Raw genomic sequence first — 17,216 nt, forward strand, 5'->3', positions numbered from 1 at the left:
TACATTTATTTTATATTTATACACGTCACTTTTGCATTGCGCCGACTTCGCCATAAAACAGAGTGGGGCAGCCAGGTTCCAAATCGAATGCAATCAACTTTCAGCCGGGCAAAAACACGCCTAAACGGGTGCCCGGGCGAGATTAATCGAACCCCTTCTCTAATACAGGCTAATTGTGGGGCTGCGTTTTGCATTTTTAAAATGTATATTTAACCTTTATTTAACTAGGCAAGTCAGTTAAGGACTAATTCTGGGCCAATTGTGCGCCGTCCTATCGGACTACCATTCACGGCCGGATTTGATACAGCCTGGTTTCGACTCAGGTACTGTCGTGACGCCTCTTGCAATGAGATGGAGTGCCTTAGACCGCTGCGCCACTCCGGAGCCCTGCAATTTAGGTGGGTGGGTCCTTGATTATGTAACCCCACCATGCATAATTTAGTAGGCTATTTTATAAAGGTGTCAAATGGGCAAGTTCTCTTCCTTCTGGTGAAAGATTAACTCCAAAGCCCAATAGCTATTTTTTTCGTCTAAATTCAGAGAGAACTATTCTTTCTTTCAACAACTGGTATCTTTTAGACCTATTCCCCCCAATGTATTTATAAATACGTTTCTTCTTTATTTGATAATCGAACATGGCTCACGTGAAGAATGGGAACATCCAAAAGGTAAGACGTTTTTAGCCTTTTTACTTATTTTTATTTGAATGTTCAATAGGCCTACATTTTATTTAAAGGTTAAATCTGTAATGTTGATATCATTGATGATCAGTCCTTGTAGATCTGTCCATGGATTTTAAAGTGGTTACATTTCAATAACAATGTTAAATATATGTCAACAGTCCTTCTTCCAAAGGACCCTTCTATGGATAAAATTGTGATGTAATTTTTGGGGGTTATTTTGTATGTCCACTAAAATAATCTTCTATCATGGGACTGACCAACATTGTTTTGTTGTTGTTGGCCAAATCCTACTTTCTATAGAAGCGTTCAATATAATTGTTGTATAGCATCATACACATTACTTTAGAGTTGGAAAGTGTAATTTGGTCGAAGCTGCCTAATAGCTTCATTGTTTTGTTCTTTAAAAGGTCCAATGTTGCCTTTTTTTATCTCAAATTCAAATCATTTCTGAGTAACAATTAAGTGGGCTGCTTTACTAACCACGTTTCCATCCCCAGTTGTTATGCTATTAAAGTCATATGCTACCTTCTAATAAACAAATCAACAAAGACCGCTGTGATGGAAATAGGAGGTTTCTGGGGTACAATTTTATGCATGCAGACAGGCCTAATTTGTTCGTTGGACATGGTAGGATATTTTTGTGTCGTAAAATTCGTTATGCGAGAGATGGCATTGTAAAGGGCTGTAAGCGCATCTATTGATATAATAAACACCATGTCCACGTAAAATTGGAGTCAATTTCTAAAATAAGTTAATATTTTCTAGATATGGTGTGTTGTCCTCCCACTAAAAGTCGGGAAACCATGCAGTTTATAGGCTACAGATGAATTGCATTCATAAACTCAGTATTACAAAAACAGACCTACATCCACACTATAGCTAAATGATTTTGCTGTTAAACCAGCGAGCTTGATCTGTTAAAATATCGAATATTAATTCAGGAACATGCACATGCAAGACTGATAGTGAGAGGTGAAAGTGCATTATACCAGAATCAGGTAGGCTACAAGTAGGGATGCAGGAAGAGGATGATGTGGGCCTACAGCAAGAAGTAAAAAAGTTTGCCCAACTAGGTAATCATTCATTATTTGGATTATCTCAATTATCGTTCTCACTGCGTGACAATGCACATTTGTTATAGCCTACAATTGTTATCGTCCTTGAAGCCAAAAACAAGACATGCATTTTGGGTAAATGCTCTAAATAGCAAGTTGTTCAGTTATTTTCATACCAATAGGGCTGTTGAGGAACTACCGTACCAATAGGGCTGTTGAGGAACTACCGTACCAATAGGGCTGTTGAGGAACTACCGTACCAATAGGGCTGTTGAGGAACTACCGTACCAATAGGGCTCTCCTAGCTGTGCTGTTGAGGAACTACCATACCAATAGGGCTCTCCTAGCTGTGCTGTTGAGGAACTACCATACCAATAGGGCTCTCCTAGCTGGGCTGTTGAGGAACTACCATACCAATAGGGCTCTCCTAGCTGGGCTGTTGAGGAACTACCATACCAATAGGGCTCTCCTAGCTGTGCTGTTGAGGAACTACCATACCAATAGGGCTCTCCTAGCTGGGCTGTTGAGGAACTACCATACCAATAGGGCTCTCCTAGCTGGGCTGTTGAGGAACTACCATACCAATAGGGCTCTCCTAGCTGGGCTGTTGAGGAACTACCATACCAATAGGGCTCTCCTAGCTGGGCTGTTGAGGAACTACCATACCAATAGGGCTCTCCTAGCTGGGCTGTTGAGGAACTACCATACCAATAGGGCTCTCCTAGCTGTGCTGTTGAGGAACTACCATACCAATAGGGCTCTCCTAGCTGTGCTGTTGAGGAACTACCATACCAATAGGGCTCTCCTAGCTGGGCTGTTGAGGAACTACCATACCAATAGGGCTCTCCTAGCTGGGCTGTTGAGGAACTACCATACCAATAGGGCTCTCCTAGCTGTGCTGTTGAGGAACTACCATACCAATAGGGCTCTCCTAGCTGTGCTGTTGAGGAACTACTAGAGCAAGCTGAGTTGTTTTCTATGGAACACAACCCTGCATCCCCGCCATCACACAATTACTGTTTACGCATTCTAAAAAGGTCCATACTAAATTGCAAACTGGTCAGGTGGGCATTTGAAAGTGTGTTCTATTGCCAATATGGCTAGCTAAGTTACTAAATACAGTCTTAGTGTTAGACTTTCACAAGGCAATTCAGAGAAGCAGATCGTCATTTTGGTGTGCATATATACTGAACAAAAATATAAAGGCAACAATTAACGATTTTACTGAGTTACAGTTCATATAAGGACATCAGTAAATTGAAGTAAATGCATTAGGCCATAATCTATGGATTTCACATGACTGGGCAGGGGCCACCCACTTGGGAGACATGCCCATCCAATCAGAATGAGTTTTGACATTGGCGGTGGCTTATGATAGAGAACTTAACATTAAATTCTCTGGCAAAGGCTCTGGTGGACACTCCTGCACTTAGAATTCCGATTGCACACTCCCTCGAGTCTTGAGACATCTGTGGCATTGAGTTGTGACAAAAATGCACATGTTACAGTGGCCTTTTGGTGTCCCCAGCACAAGGTGCACCTGTGTAATGATCAAGCTCTTTAATCAGCTTCTCGATATGCCACACCTGTCAGATGGATCGATTTATCTTGGTAAATGGGAGAAATGCTCACTAACAGGGATGTAAACACATTTGTGCTCAAAATTTGAGAAGGTTTTTGTGCATATGGAACATTGATGGTATCTTTTATTTCAGCTCATGAAACATGGGACCAACACTTTACATGTAGCATTTATATTTTTAATCAGTATATTATCACAGCGCTGGCAAAGATGGTTGACCAACTCCCTGACCAAAATGACTGACATTTATTCCATCATAAGAAGATTGATGGCCATTCTGATATTCTAATTCTATGTGCATGTTACTGTACAGCCCCTGTGTCCCAAGGTCAAATCAAATCTTATTGGTCACATACACATGGTTGGCAGATGTTAACGCAAGTGTAGCGAAATGCTTGTTCTTCTAGTTCCGACAGTGCAGTAATATCTAAGTAATCTAACAATTCCCCAACAACTACCTAATACACACATCTAAAGGGGTGAATGAGAATATGTACATGTAAGTATATCGATGAGCGATGTCCGATCGGCATAGGCAAGGTGCAGTAGATGGTATAAAGTACAGTACATACATACACTGCTCAAAAGAATAAAGGGAACACTTACATTGTGTTTAACTCCAAGTCAATCACACTTCTGTGAAATCAAACTGTACACTTAGGAAGCACTGATTGACAATACATTTCACATGCTGTTGTGCAAATGGAATAGACAACAGGTGGAAATTATAGGCAATTGGCAAGACACCCCCAATAAAGGAGTGGTTCTGCAGGTGGTGACCACAGACCACTTCTCCGTTCCTATGCTTCCTGGCTGATGTTTTGGTCACTTTTGAATGCTGGCGGTGCTTTCACTCTAGTGGTAGCATGAGACGGAGTCTACAACCCACACAAGTGGCTCAGGTAGTGCAGCTCATCCAGGATGGCACATCAATGCAAGCTGTGGCAAGAAGGTTTGCTGTGTCTGTCAGTGTAGTGTCCAGAGCATGGAGGCGCTACCAGGAGACAGGCCAGTACATCAGGAAACGTGGAGGAGGCCGTAGGAGGGCAACAACCCAGCAGCAGGACCGCTACTTCCGCCTTTGTGCAAGGAGGAGCAGGAGGAGCACTGCCAGAGCCCTGCAAAATAACCTCCAGCAGGCCACAAATGTGCATGTGTCTGCTCAAACGATCAGAAACAGACTCCATGAGGGTGGTATGAGGGCCCGACGTCCACAGGTGGGGTTGTGCTTACAGCCCAACACCTTGCAGGACGTTTGGCATTTGCCAGAGAACACAAAGATTGGCAAATACGCCACTGGCGCCCTGTGCTCTTCACTGATGAAAGCAGGTTCACACTGGGCACATGTGACAGACGTGACAGTCTGGAGACGCCGTGGAGAACGTTCTGCTGCCTGAAACATCCTCCAGCATGACCGGTTTGGCGGTGGGTCAGTCATGGTGTGGGGTGGCATTTCTTTGGGGGCCACACAGCCCTCCATGTGCTCGCCAGAGCCTGACTGCCATTAGGTACCGAGATGAGATCCTCAGACCCCTTGTGAGACCATATGCTGGTACGGTTGGCCCTGGGTTCCTCCTAATGCAAGACAATATGTGGCTGGAGTGTGTCAGCAGTTCCTGCAAGAGGAAGGCATTGATGCTATGGACTGGCCCGCCCGTTCCCCAGACCTGAATCCAATTGAGCACATCTGGTTCATCATGTCTCGCTCCATCCACCAACGCCACATTGCACCACAGACTGTCCAGGAGTTGGCGGATGCTTTAGTCCAGGTCTGGGAGGAGATCCTTCAGGAGACCATCCGCCACCTCATCAGGAGCATGCCCAGGCGTTGTAGGGAGGTCATACAGGCACGTGGAGGCCACACACACTACTGAGCCTCATTTTGACTTGTTTTAAGGACATTACATCAAAGTTGGATCAGCCTGTAGTGTGGTTTTCCACTTTAATTTTGAGTGTGACTCCAAATCCAGACCTCCATGGGTTGATAAATTTGATTTCCATTGATAATTTGTGTGATTTTGTTGTCAGCACATTCAACTTTGTAAAGAAAAAAGTATTTAATAAGAATATTTCATTCATTCAGATCTCAGATGTGTTATTTTAGTGTTCCCTTTATTTTTTTTGAGCAGTGTATGATATGAGTAATGTAAGATATGTATACATTATTTAAAGTGACTAGTGATCCATCTATTAAAGTGGCCAGTGATTGGGTCTCAATGTAGGCAGCAGCCTACAGTTAGTGATGGCTGTTTTAGAAGCTGTTTTTCAGTCTCTCGGTCCCTGCTTTGATGCACCTGGACTGATCTCGCCTTATGAACAGACAGTGGCTCGGTGGTTGTCTTTGATGATCTTTTTGGTCTTCCTGTGACACCGGGTGCTGTAGGAGGGCAGATAGTTTGCCCTCTGGTGATGCATTGTGCAGACCGCACCACTCTCTGGAGAGCCTTGCAGTTGAGGGCGGTGCAGTTGACGTACCAGGCTGTTATGCAGCCCAACAGGATGCTCTCAATTGTGCTTCTGTAAAAGTTTGTCAGGGTTTGGGTGACAAGCCAAATTTCTTCAGCCTCCTGTGGTTGAAGAGGCGCTGTTGATCCTTCTACACCAAATTCTCTGTGTGTGTGGACCTTTTCAGTGTCTGTGATGTGTACGCCCAGGAACTTAACTTTCCACCTTCTCCACTGCTGTCCCTTCGATGTGGATAGGGGGGTGCTCCCTCTGCTGTTTCCTGAAGTCCACGATCATCTCCTTTTGTTGACGTTGTTTTCCTGACACCACACTCAGAGTGCCCTCACCTCCTCCCTATAGGCTGTCTCTTTTTTGTTGGTAATCAAGGCCACTACTGTTTTGTCATCTGCAAACTTGATGATTGAGTTGGAGGCGTGCATGGCCACGCAGTCGTGGGTGAACAGGGAGTACAGGAGGGGGCTGAGCACGCACCCTTGTGTGACCCCTGTGTTAAGGGTCAGCCAAGTGGAGATGTTGTTTCCTACCGTCATCACCTGGGGGCAGCCCGGGGCAGTCCAGGACCCAATTGCACAGGGAAGGGTTGAGACCCAGGGCCTCTAGCTTGATGTCGAGTTTGGAGGGTACTATGGTGTTGAATGGTGAGCTGTAGTCAATGAACAGCATTCTTACATAGGTATTCCTTTTGTCCAGATGAGATGGGGCAGTGGGATGGCGATTGCGTCTGTGGCCCTGTTGGGGCGGTATGCAAACTGAAGTGGGTCTTGGGTGGCTGGTAAGGTGGCGGTGATATGATCCTTGAGTAGTCTCTCAGTGCACTTCATGATGACAGAAGTGAGTGCTATGGGGTTTTAGTCAATTAGTTCAGTTATCAGTGACACTTATCAAAATTGGCTTTTCAGAACCGGTATATAGGTATGAGTGTAAAGAGCTAACCTACGTCAATTTTGTTTTAAAACTTCGCCATCGGCCAAAACGGGGCACCTGGCTCACGCCTAGGAAGCAGCACGGTTCTAAAACTAATGCAATCAACAGTAACCTGGTTCACCTGGGGTATTAAAGCCTTGTTCACATTGGCAGTTTGAAATTACTCAAATCCATATTTTTTTTTTGCATTTCTGAAAAGAGTCTTTTCTTTTTCCTGCATTCTGAACAGCCAAAAAGCACATGGAATCGGTTATTTTAAGACCCGCTTCAAAGCCCTTTTGTTGGTCGTTTGAAGTCCGGTACAAATCTGATTCCTGGTGCTGTGACTTGTCTTAACGGTCAAATCTGATTTATTTGCCCTGAAGTGGTTTTAGACTGTTATTCTGCATATCTTATTATTTGCGAGCCACGACAGTTTGACAAGAACATGTGGTAGCTAACTAGCTTGTTAATTGTTGACAAACAAATTAGTTTGTGTGCTAGAGAGCTAAACAGCTAGCTAGTTGACTGCTGTGGCTCGCAGTCAACTGTGGCTAGCAGTCAACTATTTTGAAAGTTGGACTGTCTTATTCTTTGAAGCTCAAAACATTTCTTTACACTGATTGAGTATTCCAAGCACCTGGGAAACGTCCATGGCAGGCATTGTTGTCACCTTAGCTTGTTATATAACTTCTGAGTGAAAGGAACCACGAGCACCACCACCAATCAGCCTACACCATTGCACACACACCCGTCATTACTATGACAACTAGCATAGCCATGTCAGCAAATGACTGCAGTCTGAACACACACCCAGCCGATTTGGTCACTTGTAACTTGCGGTTTGGACAGTCAGTATTCCAAAGCGGATTAGAAAAGCAAAACTGATTTGAGAGTAAAGGCCTGCAGTGTGAACAAGGATTAATAAACCCCTCACTGTAAGGGACTTCTTTGTTATTGCCTTCCCTTTGAAGTAATAACTGATTAGAAACACCTCAAGGAAGAGGGTAAGGAAGGATACACTTAAGGAACTTGAACGAGGCCCAACATTCTCAATTATCCAATGGGAATCCTGTGACAAATGCACTGCTATACCAAAGAAGAAAAATAAATTCACTGCGATGGTATTTCGATTGATTCTCACGAGGTTACGTTTACACTTATCCCATGTCTTATATTTGTCCACTAATTGGCCTTTTGACCAATCAGATCAGCTCTGAAAAAGAGCTCTGAAAAAGAACAGATGTGAAAAGCTCCAATGGGATTGGTCAAAAGACCAGTTAGTGGAGAGAAGTATGAAAATATGTCTGCCTGTATAAACACAGCCAAAGGGCTTGCAGAATGGCTAGGCACTGATGATGGCTCCTTGTGCAGTTGATAAACTTGATTTCCTTGACTTTCAGATGGACCCAGAGGATCCCTTTCTCCTGGTACCTGATAAGATGTAAGTCTCCTACTTCACAAGTCTTTGCTAAGATACACACTGATTTAGCTCTTCCCTCTATGTAAAAAGATCTATGTAACCATAGTTACAGTATTAATGCCTACAGCACAAATCTCAGCCGATGAAGACACATTCAACATTGTGTTCTGTGTCTAAATACATATTTAATACAGTCTGCCACATGCTGTGATTGCTATAGCCCCCATACTCAACTGGTGGACTGCAATCCAGACCCAGAACAGGGTCAATGTGGACTCAAGTTTTTAGGAACTCTGTTGGGATTTGACCCCTGGTATCATATAAACACACAAGACATGGAAGAGTGTCGAATTATAGGAAAGTAGCTTTAAAGTTTCCAAATTCTCAACGCCAGCAAGAGGGGTTTGAAGTTTGGAATCGCATGGGTTGTGAGTTTTATTTTATTACGCCAATAAATGACCTTTGCCGCCTAGGACATTTTGTTACCCAACCTTCTCAAATAGTACTTGAGTAACCCTTTGGCTGATTTTGACAGGACTCTAGAAATGACATCCATGTGTGGAACATTACTGGAGAAATACTACACCTGATCTGCACTTCTGTTTCCCTTCCCAGGAAATCCCAGATGGATTTAGAGACTGCGTTGCAGGATAGTGCCAAAGCCCTTGACCTCTTCCTCAACAACCGGTTCTCAGACGCCTTGGATCTCCTCAGACCCTGGTATGTCCCAGTCAACTTCATCATAGCTTGCCTTGAGGCTTTACATGCTTTAAGATGAACTGCTCATGTCTGTCTCTAATAGTGATTGGCGATGACCTGTTCGGTAAAGTGTATTCTACTGCAATATTGCCAACACAAATTGTCCTAATTGGCTACCAGAAACTGTCCACCTTCTCTGTGTATATTCATTGGTTGGTCACATTGGATCCATTTCTCAATAAAAATGCTTCTCGAGTTTCTTCTGTTTCTGAAGGGCTTTGTCATGTTCACTCAGGAGGAGCCAGAGTATGTACCACGCTGTGGGCTACAGCAGCATGCTGGCCATGCAGGCGGGCATGACCTTTGAACCCAAGGATGTTGAAAAGGCCATGACTGCTCTGAAGGAGTCTCTGCAGACGTGCCAGATGTACGGTTTTGCTTCTCTCATAGAAATTACATGAATGTAGGGCATCTCATTCTATAAAGTTTCAATTGCCAATGCATTGAAGAAGCTTTATCTCACACGTCAGATTCAGACATTTTTGGGCAATGGCAGGACTTAGAGCTAGAGTCTTGAATCGAAACAATAGCTAAGCGGACACCCCGCCTCTGTTTTGGTAAAAAGCTGAAGGATGGACCTGGAGTAATCCAACAATGGATGATGCAAAAGGACTGTTAGTTTGCAAACATTGGAGTTACCCCATCAGAACCCAACATGTACATTTGGTTATGACAGTTGAACTACGCTCATGAGGCATTTATCTGTGTTATATCCTTCAAGAATCAAATCGTAGTGCACATATTACACATTTTTGTCCAAAGGTGGATGTAGCAACTAAGGATTGTAACTTTAACACAGTACGTTATCTCATCACAGGTTCCGGAAGAAGACTACCGTGGTGGAGGCCATCACTGAGATGTTTTACAAGCAGCCAGCTGACGACTTAACTGAAGGTGTGATTGGCTACCATCTCTGTGATGGTTGTAGGTTATAAAGGAGGATATCAATATGTCGACATCTAGACATCCATACATGTAGTATGTGTCATCCATACTGAAATATACATGTTTCATGACTGGCCTTTTGATTGATTCCATGTATTTTATTGTTTGGGTTGTCATGCTTCAGGATGCCCAGCACACATGGGGTTAAAATACTATTTTCTGTAGCAAAATTATAATATATGCACAGTATAGTTTTGGAAAGTTCAGACCCCATTACTTTTTCCACAGTTTGTTAAGTTATTCTAAAATGTATTAAATTACTTTTCAATCTACACACACACAATACCCCATAATGACAAAGCAAAAATATGTTTTTAGAAATGTTCGCTAATTAATTTTACTTTTTAAAAAATCATGTTTACGTACATGTTCAGACCCTTTACTCAGTACTTTGTTGAAGCACCTTTGGCAGCGATTACAGCCTTGATTCTTCTTGGGAATGTGCCTCAACACAATCCTGTTTTGGCGCTCCACGGACAATTCCTTTGACCTCATGGCTTGGTTTTGCTCTGACATGCACTGTCAACTGTGGGACCTTATATAGACAGGTGTGTGCCTTTCCAAATCATGCCCAATCTATTGAATTTACCACAGGTGGACTCCAATCAAGTTGTAGAAACAGCTCAAGGATGATCAATGGAAACAGGATGAACCTGAGCTCAATTTCAAAGGGTCAATAGCAAAGGCTCTGAATACTTTTGTAAATACATTTCTATGTTCTGCAGAAATGTCTAAACCTGTTATTGTGTGTGTAGATTGACAAATGTATTTAATCAATTTCAGAATAAGGCAACGTAACAATGTGAAAAAAGGGAAGGGGTCCTGAATACTTTCCGAATGCACTGATTACATGTACTACATCCACATTGGTTTAAATGTGTGGGTCTGTTCTGGACTTTTGACTGACGGGCACCTCTCTTTTTTGCTCCATGCCCGCTGCAGAGGAGATGCATGCGGAGTTGTGCTATGCTGAGACGCTATTGCAGAAGGCTGTACTCACTTTTCTGGACGAGAGCATGATCAGCTTCATCAAAGGAGGCATGAAGATCCGCAACAGCTTTCTGATCTACAAGTGGGCAGTTTTTGATTTAGTTTATTTTTCTTCACACGACTTACCCTGGTCTTGCATGGTTTCACATGAACTGGTTGATGATATAATGTGAAAAGGATATTATGTTTTGTGTTTGGGTAGTCCAGCCACAGGTGGCTGGTGACACCTATAATTGGGGAGGACAGGCTCAAAGTAATGGCTGGAATGGTATCAAGCACATCAAACGTGGTTTCCATATGTTTGATACCATTCACACCATTCCAGTTTATTATTAGCCGCCTCTACCATCCTGTCACCAGCCTCCTGTGCTTTCAATATATGAATGACTGTTCTCAGAATTGATGCATTAAAAAGCAATGAATCAGATGTTATCAAGCAGTGATTGTTTTTAGCAGGGTCACATTTGAGAGTCAAGTATTTTGGGAGATCTTGCATGGTTGATACTGTACTCAAGTTCATAGTTCAATATGTCATTCTGTCCATGAGCTGCTGTTGTCTATAAATGTTCTGTATTATGTCATGTTTTTGTGGACCCCAGGAAGAGTAGCTGCTTCATTAGCAATGTCTAATGTGGATCCTTATAAAATAACCAAATGCCTGTTTGGCTCCTCTCTACAAAGGGAATGTGATGTTATGTCAACCATGGCCAAGAACCAGTCTGACCAGATGAGCACACAAACTCACTTCAGGAGGCGGTGTGAACATGGGCATTGGTTCATTTAACTTGGTAAGAGCGTTGGTGTTTCAGCTTCAGCGTTATGGGTGAGGTAGAAGATGGTAGGACAGGCAGATTAATAAGAGTTGCTAAAGCGGTCAAATGTAAGATTACAAATGTTTTCTCAACTCAAAAAAATTATGATTGTTTTTTCCTTGACATGGAAGGGGATTTTTGTTTTGTGGTCCTCAGATGCTGAGGTCACTATCTTCACCATTTGGTTTTCCTCTTTCAGTATTTGTCTCTCTTGCCGAGCAAGGTCCTCAGACTACTGGAGTGGATGGGTTTCTCTGGAGACCGGGTAGGTGACGAGGAGCAGTCTCACCACTTCTCTCTCTGACAGACTATTCAGCATCACACACGGTCGCCTTGCAAAATACTCCTTTTCTCTTGGATAGTCAGTGGGGAGTCTATTTTTCTTCAAAGTAATTATTGTCCCCCAAAAACTGAGTGCTTGCATAAGTAAAAAAAGAATACATCTGTAAATGTTTGAAATTATACATTTCTTTAGTTTACTTCCCATTATGTCTCATAATTATGACGATGCAATGAAGTGGATGTAGTTGATAGAGGCTTGTTGTGCAGGAAGTGGGTCTGTCCCAGCTGAGGGAGGGGCAGCCAGCAGCAGCCTGCGCTCCATCCTCAGCACTCTGTGCCTCCTGATGTACCACCTCTACATCAGCGTCATACTGGGTAAGGTACAGATCTTAGGATCAGCTTTCCCTCCCGAAACCTTACCATAACCTCGGAACCCTAAATTGGGAAAACCCAAAAAAGGACCCAAGACCTGTGTCTAAGGGCAACATTTGACTTACTCTTAAATGCCACACAGGCCACTGGAGTTTTGAGGATAAAGGATGCCCTCTGGTGGTGATGATGCTGAACTGCTCCATTGTTACGACAGTACTGTGATCATCAACTGTCGCAGTCATGCTTTACAAAGTCACTTTGTCTTCAGCTGGTTTCTTATGTGAAGAGCATTTAATCCATTTGTATGGCCTATTAGGCTGTGTTTACAGGCAGCCCATTTTTGATCTCGTTTCCACTCATTTATCTTTTGACCAATCAGGTGTTTTCACATCAAATCTTTTTCAGAACTGATCTGATTGGACAAAGATGAATTGTGAAAAGACAGGCAGAATTGGACTGCCTGTTTCAAATGTATCCTTAGATAATGGGTTTTAATTCACATTGATGCCTTGTCTTACCTTCTCTATAGGTACTGGTGAGGCGAACCTGGAAGAGTCTGATGTTCTTCTGAAGCCCTACATTGAAAAGTTCCCCCATGTAAGTGAACAGTCCCCCTCCTGCAAGGTCCTCCCCTTGCCCATCTCCTCCGTTAACATTGACTGTGGTTGTTCTCTGGGGGCCCTCATTCTCTTCTACCAGGCCAGGATTGCTCTGCTCAAGGGTAACTTTGAATTTGTGAGTAATCTCCCTTTTTAAGAATGGCATCTTCATACATGTTCCTGGGTTGTATTCATTAGGTACCAAATGGAAGAAAACATAATTGGGAGCAACTTCCTAAACTTGTCCAATGAGAAACGCTTGTGTTCTGCTGCAAAGCATTTTGCTATGCTGTGCCCTAATGAATATGACCCTGTCTGCGATGTTACAAGTTATGAAATCGACCCCTCTGTCTAATAAAAACCATATCTCCTTGTTTTGTGTATCTGTCCGCCAGGCCCAGAAGAAGTTCCTGGAGTGCATGGCTGCACAGCAGGAGTGGCGTCAGATCCACCATCTGTGTTACTGGGAGCTTATGTGGTCCTACTCCTTCCAGCAGGACTGGCTGGAGGCATACCAGTATGCAGACCTTCTCTGCAAAGAGAGCAAGTGGTCCCAGGTATAGTACACCTGTAGCAACCTGACTAAAACATTTAGGATGGAGTTCCCAGGTATAGCCTGACTAAAACACCTGTACAAGCAGCCTGACTAAAACATTTAGGATGGAGTTCCCAGGTATAGAACACCTGTAGCAGCCTGACTAAAACATTTAGGATGGAGTTCCCAGGTATAGAACACCTGTAGCAGCCTGACTAAAACATTTAGGATGGAGTTCCCAGTACACCTGTAGCAGCCTGACTAAAACATTTAGGATGGAGTTCCCAGGTATAGTACACCTGATGGAGTTCCCAGGTATAGTACACTGACTAAAACATTTAGGATGGAGTTCCCAGGTATAGTACACCTGTAGCAGCCTGACTAAAACATTTAGGATGGAGTTCCCAGGTATAGAACACCTGATAGTTCCCAGCCTGACTAAAACATTTAGGATGGAGTTCCCAGGTATAGAACACCTGTAGCAGCCTGACTAAAACATTTAGGATGGAGTCCCAGGTATAGTACACCTGTAGCAGCCTGACTAAAACATTTAGGATGGAGTTCCCAGGTATAGTACACCTGTAGCAACCTGACTAAAACATTTAGGATGGAGGTCCCAGGTATAGTACACCTGTAGCAGCCTGACTAAAACATTTAGGATGGAGGTCCCAGGTATAGTACACCTGTAGCAGCCTGACTAAAACATTTAGGATGGAGTTCCCAGGTATAGTACACCTGCAAGCCTGACTAAAACATTTAGGATGGAGTTCCCAGGTATAGTACACCTGTAGCAGCCTGACTAAAACATTTAGGATGGAGTTCCCAGGTATAGTACACCTGTAGCAGCCTGACTAAAACATTTAGGATGGAGTTCCCAGGTATAGTACACCTGTAGCAGCCTGACTAAAACATTTAGGATGGAGTTCCCAGGTATAGTACACCTGTAGCAGCCTGACTAAAACATTTAGGATGGAGTTCCCAGGTATAGTACACCTGTAGCAGCCTGACTAAAACATTTAGGATGGAGTTCCCAGGTATAGTACACCTGTAGCAACCTGACTAAAACATTTAGGATGGAGGTCCCAGGTATAGTACACCTGTAGCAGCCTGACTAAAACATTTAGGATGGAGGTCCCAGGTATAGTACACCTGTAGCAGCCTGACTAAAACATTTAGGATGGAGTTCCCAGGTATAGTACACCTGTAGCAGCCTGACTAAAACATTTAGGATGGAGGTCCCAGGTATTGTACACCTGTAGCAGCCTGACTAAAACATTTAGGATGGAGTTCCCAGGTATAGTACACCATTTAGGATGTAGGCAAGCCTGACTAAAACATTTAGGATGGAGTTCCCAGGTATAGTACACCTGTAGCAGCCTGACTAAAACATTTAGGATGGAGTTCCCAGGTATAGAACACACACTTTTTGTTGATGTTGCATACACTGGAAAGGTGCAGTGAAATGTGTTATTTTATCGTACCATAGTGGTACGATGCCCTCTGGTGCAGATTAGGATCAAGTGGACATCGCTAGATTTTTTCACCTTGTGTACATGAACCAGTGACATTTCGGTTACTGGCCCAACACTAACCGCTAGGCTGCCTAGCAGCCTAACTAAAACCATTTTACCTCCCGGTCACAGATTAAGGTCCTTTTCCAGTAACTCTCCTTCTTCACTTAAAATGTTTTTATCCATCCCTTACGGTCTTTCCTCCTTGCTCTTTACAGCTCCCCCATGTTCTAAAACTGGTATATTCCCTGGAGGTCTGGGTACAGATGGTTCATATTCATTGTGACTTTTGTTCTCTCCTGGCAGGCTGTATACGTGTTCCACAAAGCTTCCATCCTCAGCATGATGCCAGAGAGGAGGTGAAGAAAACTGGGGAGAATGTGGAACAGTTGTTCAGGTATGTGTTGTTAATAAAGACATTTTATTTGTATGGCACCCAAAGATACTATACAACTTGAAAGAAAGTAGGACCACACCAAAAAAGATGACTATATTTTCAGGATGGCATAAATGTAATATTTACATGAATCATAAACTGAACAGAAGGCACTATTACAAAGGGAAGGTGGGTTGTTAAGGTTTATAGCTATGGCTACTTTCGTGTGTCTTATAGGCAAGTGGAGAGCCTGCGGCTGAGGATTGCAGGGAAGTCTATCCCAACGGAGAAGTTCGCCGAAGAAGAAGGCTCAGCGGTACAGCGCCGCAACCCCAGTGACGCTGGTGATTCCTGCCGTGGTGAGAACTCTTATTTTTTTTATTTAGTCAAAGCAATATACGGGAACTTTTAAAATGTGGTATTTGGGTCTAAAATGCATTTTCCTCATGACAGGAAATGATATACGTTTGGAATGGCTTCACCATCATTGGCAAAAGGCCTGAACTGACAGAGAGCATTCTGGTCACTATCGAGAAAGCAGAGGAGCAACTGAAGAATGACCCAAGTGAGTTTACCTTCACAATGCTCTAGGTCTAATCTATGGGACGGTGTGGGGTCTCAAGGGGGTGAAAATGGTCAGGTGTGGTAGAAATGCCAGGGCTGATTTCTGGTCCGTCAGCCCCTGTCTAACACAGAATAATCAAGGTTTTTTTATTTCTTTCCTCTCCCAGATCCATCAGAGTACCACGTGGATGACCAGTGCATGGTCCAGATGCTGATGGGGCTGTGTCTGCGACACCTGGGCCATCTGGACCAGGCCCAACTCTGCTTCACACACGTCATCTCCAGGTAAGGCTATTATCACCATTCTCTGATCATTGAGGAATGTGGTTTGTGTGGCACCTCAGGGGCAGCCCACCATCTACTAAGACTATTTATTCACCCAAATGTAATAGATCTGTTGGCTTTCTTACAATCTGATTGTTGTGATTTGTTTTGACAGTGAAAACAGGATCAAGCATGACTGCTACCTGGTGCCATACAGCATGTATGAACTGGGTCTTCTCTACAAGCAGCAAGGAGACTTGGGAAGGCTACCACCACCATAGAAAATGCCAAGTAAGTGTCAATTGAAACCAGCACTACTTTAGATGCATTGTTTGCTGCCTGGGATGAAGAGTGAATGTTATTAAGACGTATCTGGATGTTTACAGGCAGAACTACAAGGGTTATAGCATGGAGTCGAGGCTACACTTCCGTATCCATGCTGCCCTTAACACAATGGGGACTTCGGTGGCCAAACTTCCACCCCACCGCACGTCAGCTTGAGGTCGTGAAGGTCAAAGGCACCACTGCCAACGAGGAAATGCTGAATATCTTGGTTCCATTCTACCTTGATATGGAGTGTACAGACTTGAAAGAGTCTTGATTATAGTACACATAGAAAAAGCCTGCACTTAAAATGTAAACTTGCAATATGACAATTTCAGTCTTTTTCTGTAGGGCCGACTCATGACTAGAGATTTGAGTACATAACTCATTTTAAGCACAAATCTTCCATTGTAATTGATCATAATTTACAAGAAACATGTGAGCTACACTTGGACCTTAAGTTAGGATATGGCCTAAATGTTTTGGGTTTAGCCTTTTGATTTGAGTCTGTAAAGACATGTACCTGTACGGTTTCTGTTCTCTTATACTTATGTTCTATACACATAATGCTGTTATACATTCTGCTCTGTTTAATTTTCTGCTAATTTTAACCAATTTACATTTGAACACATGGTTCTTTATTATCCACGTCTGAAGGTGCACTGGAAATGCGAAGTTGTACCTGTCATTGTACGAAGTGATTACTCAAAAGATTTTGACAAATAAAACTGTTGGAATGGATGAATGAGTTTTTATTTTTGCATGAATTGT

At 43.3% G+C, this 17,216-nt stretch overlaps 1 pseudogene; it reads left to right on the plus strand.

Annotated features, from left to right (window-relative positions):
* The first annotated feature begins 518 nt into the window (after positions 1-518).
* Positions 519-16,815, plus strand: LOC127922109 (tetratricopeptide repeat protein 39B-like; annotated as a pseudogene).
* The last annotated feature ends 401 nt before the right edge of the window (positions 16,816-17,216 follow it).

This window comes from Oncorhynchus keta, unplaced genomic scaffold (assembly GCF_023373465.1).
Source record: "Oncorhynchus keta strain PuntledgeMale-10-30-2019 unplaced genomic scaffold, Oket_V2 Un_contig_24616_pilon_pilon, whole genome shotgun sequence".
Lineage (NCBI taxonomy): Eukaryota > Metazoa > Chordata > Actinopteri > Salmoniformes > Salmonidae > Oncorhynchus > Oncorhynchus keta.